We start from the raw sequence: 3,455 nt of genomic DNA, 5'->3' as shown, positions 1-3,455 counted from the left end.
GGAGGAACTCTAGGTGCACAAGAGCACGAACGGGGAAGTAGTGGAGCAGGCAACTCGAAGCGAATGCCTCCCCGCCATACCGCTCCAAGTGTATTTATAGCCGCTAAGGACACTCAAGGCATACGCACGTTCATTCGCATTTACTAACCGCTTGGAAAACCCCACGCAGCAGGTGAAGCAATCAGAGGGAAGGCGGAACGATGGTTGCCCACACAGCGGCGTGAACCAAGTAAGCTGCACACATCCCTGCTCTTTCCATATCATTTTGATTTGTGCACCCACGTTCTGCGGCACGCGACTGCTTATGAGTGGGCACCATTATGCCATGATGTGACCAGGGAGGCCAACCGCCCCCAAGATCGTGCGCAGAACGATCCATCGTGACCACGACCCCATGTCGTGCTTAGGAAACCCACTCTTGGGTTGGTCCTTAGAAGGGCTCAAGGCCACAAAAGGGATAGGGATAGGGAGGAGATGGGCCCCTGTAGCTCTAATCGGCAGTGTGGAGCTACACGACCATCTCTCTCTGTGTTCGAGTTGTCCACTTTGAAGTTGCCTAAGTTGACCCCTTTGGGGGGAGGCATCTTGCCCTCTAACCGCTACGAAGGCGGTCGGGGACCGACGGGTTTGACAGTCGATGATTTATGGGATGTCTCTCGATGAGGCACTGCTGAACTCCATGTTGATTGGGGGGATATCAGGTTCCACTTGAATTACCCATCGACCTTGATGAAGCGCACTGCTCCAACCACGTGGTTATGGTGGACATGGCTCTCCCCGTGTGGGGCAAAATCAAACATGCCTATAACAAGGCATCACACCTCTCAACGTCGACAAGGATGTCAGGGAAAGGCGGAGTTAGGTCCCCACGACCTCGTAAGAAGTCAAGGCCAAGCCTCGACCAACTCCTCCCTACGTCCCAGGTCTCAGACCATATGGATACTCATAAACCATCAGAGGTCTACAACCTCTTCGAGAGAGATCGACAAAGCAGATGGCCAAGGTAACACACCAAACTCTTCCTCGTGAAGCAATGTGGGGCCCAAAGCATGATCACGACTCGGTCACGTGGAAAAAGCAAAAAGGTCCAAGACCTATGAGCCAATGCACGGTCGTAGAAAACCTCATGACCGCGCAAGGAGAGGTTGAGGAAGCAATTCCTCGCACCATCAAACCAAAGGCAAGACCCCGATCCTACAGCTCGAGGGCTTGCCACAGGCACAGGGGAAAACCCAAATAACAGAAAAGAACATTCTTTTCATTAAACCCCCGAAGGTACAAGAGCGGTCCAACCGCTTAAAAGGTACTGAGCCATGGCACTGCCACCCAGGCATCGTCGTGGTGGTCCCCAAAGGCGCCTGCTATAAGTGCGGGAGGAAGAAGTCAAGAAATTGCCGCACTTCCCCTCACGTAGCACCACAGCCTCTAGGACAGAAAGGCACATGGAATGAAGGACGGAGCAGGATCAAGCCCGCAAGACACCACCATCATGCTTTGGAAAGCATGATAGGGACACCAAGGGACGGCAACGCCTCCCCCAAATGACAAGCAACTCCTAGGAGCAGCCTGTAGGCTCAACGAGCAGTTGGTTGTAGCCCTTGGTGCTCATGTTTTAGTGACCCAAAACCTACGGGTTCGGGGAAGCGCTAGAACCACGAGGGCCTGCGGTTGGCCTGCACATCGCCTCAATCCTCCCCTGAACACTGCTCTGGCCACCACAAACGACCCCTAGTGGGATGTATAATAGGAACCATGCGGTTCCCCCCAAATCTCTCTCTCTCTCTCCATTTCCTCATTCTCTCAGCTCCTAACCAGTCAGGGAGGCAAAGAGCAATTTGTAATCGCAGCCATGCATGCCTCAAACGGTAGAAAGGCCTCCATTTATAGGCCAAGGACGGACTCAATAGCCTGAGACCCCCGTGGTGCATGGCGAACCACGGGAGGTCACAGCCAATGTCAGATGCCCGTGTGAGGTCGACGAGACCCCTCGGCCCCGCTTAGGTCACGAACCCCGAGACGTAGCACACTAACACGGCAGGGCTCAAAGGTCACGTACCACGCCGTCAAGATGTCTTGACGGGGCAGAACACAACGACCACCCACCGCATTAAACACACCAACCCTCAAGGGGGCGAGCAACGAAGCTCGAACAAGCCATGAACTACAAACCTGTATTCGATATGCACGCTACACGGCGCTTTCACGATCACTTCGTGATCATAAAAACGCTCAGGGGCTATTGTCGGGGTTATAACCCTAGGGTGTCTCAGGGCATCGACTAAGTGATAGGCCAAAGCGGCCCATTATACAATAGCCAGCGAAAGCCCAAAGCGACCGAGGCCCAGCTAAGCCAAGTGAGCTCGGCTGAACGCCAAGGCCAGGGTCAGCCACGACCCCTCCCTTCTGCCTTAGCCACATGATGCACAAGAGATGCACGACCTCTCACCGCCATGACCCTTGGGAGGAACAGGGAGAGGTCGAGCCTAGCCAAACGTGTCTGCTATGATAGGATTAGGCGCGCCACTCTAACTCCGCAAGGACCGAGGGGACAACAGTCATCTCGGTCCGGTCAGGCGCCATCCCTGCGCCACACAGCTAAGACAAGACAACACCGCCCAAGGCGGTGACGATCAGTACAAAAACCACCGGCCAACTACGGTCCGACGAGACACATGTACGATTCTACCCACTACGGGATGGGATACACGACGAAGGCCTTAACTTAGAGGCCATCCAACCGACGGGAGCCACGACCCCAACGATCGGGATCGTGGCCCTTAGCTCCTCAAGCCCACAGGGCGATCGATGACCCGAGGGGTGGCTACCAACTCCTGTACGACGTGCCAGGAAACCTGGAGGCAATGACGAAGACCACGGCGGAGACCACGCCACACAAGACGGCTGGCGAACCACCACCGTGCCTATAGTGTAGCCACGGCCGACACAGTAGCACCACGTCGTGCTATGCCGCGGCATGGCCACAAGACCATGACGACAACCATGCCTAGACGTGCACCACAAGACGGCGTAGCTTGCAAGCTAAGTTAGTTAGGTCCTCCCTTAGGCTCACGACCCTTCGGTCGGGAGAACCTTCTTCTTTGTGTACGTCCTGGCTCCGAACTCTATATAAGGGATCCGACTCTCATTCACTTATTCTTACACCATAGAAGGGCTCCTGAAGCTTCCTTTCGGGCAGCCCGTTTCCTAGCTCTAGCTCTTCTACCTCTTTCACCATTCTTGCACCCCCCATTGTTAGAATTTCAGAGCATTCGATCATCTCTAAGACTGGACGTAGGGCTCCGGCCTGAACCAGTATAAATCCTTATGTCTTTTGGATGCTATCATCGTCTTTCTAGAGCAGCGCGATAATCGTATAAGTTTACTAGTCCAGTTTACAAAATACCGACAATGAGCATCTCCAATAGTTTGGTAAACCCTCTTCCAATCTTGTTTTT

This window comes from Miscanthus floridulus, chromosome 1 (assembly GCF_019320115.1).
Source record: "Miscanthus floridulus cultivar M001 chromosome 1, ASM1932011v1, whole genome shotgun sequence".
Taxonomy (NCBI): Eukaryota; Viridiplantae; Streptophyta; class Magnoliopsida; order Poales; family Poaceae; genus Miscanthus; species Miscanthus floridulus.
The sequence above is the reverse complement of the archived record's forward strand: the minus strand, read 5'-3'. Positions refer to the sequence as shown.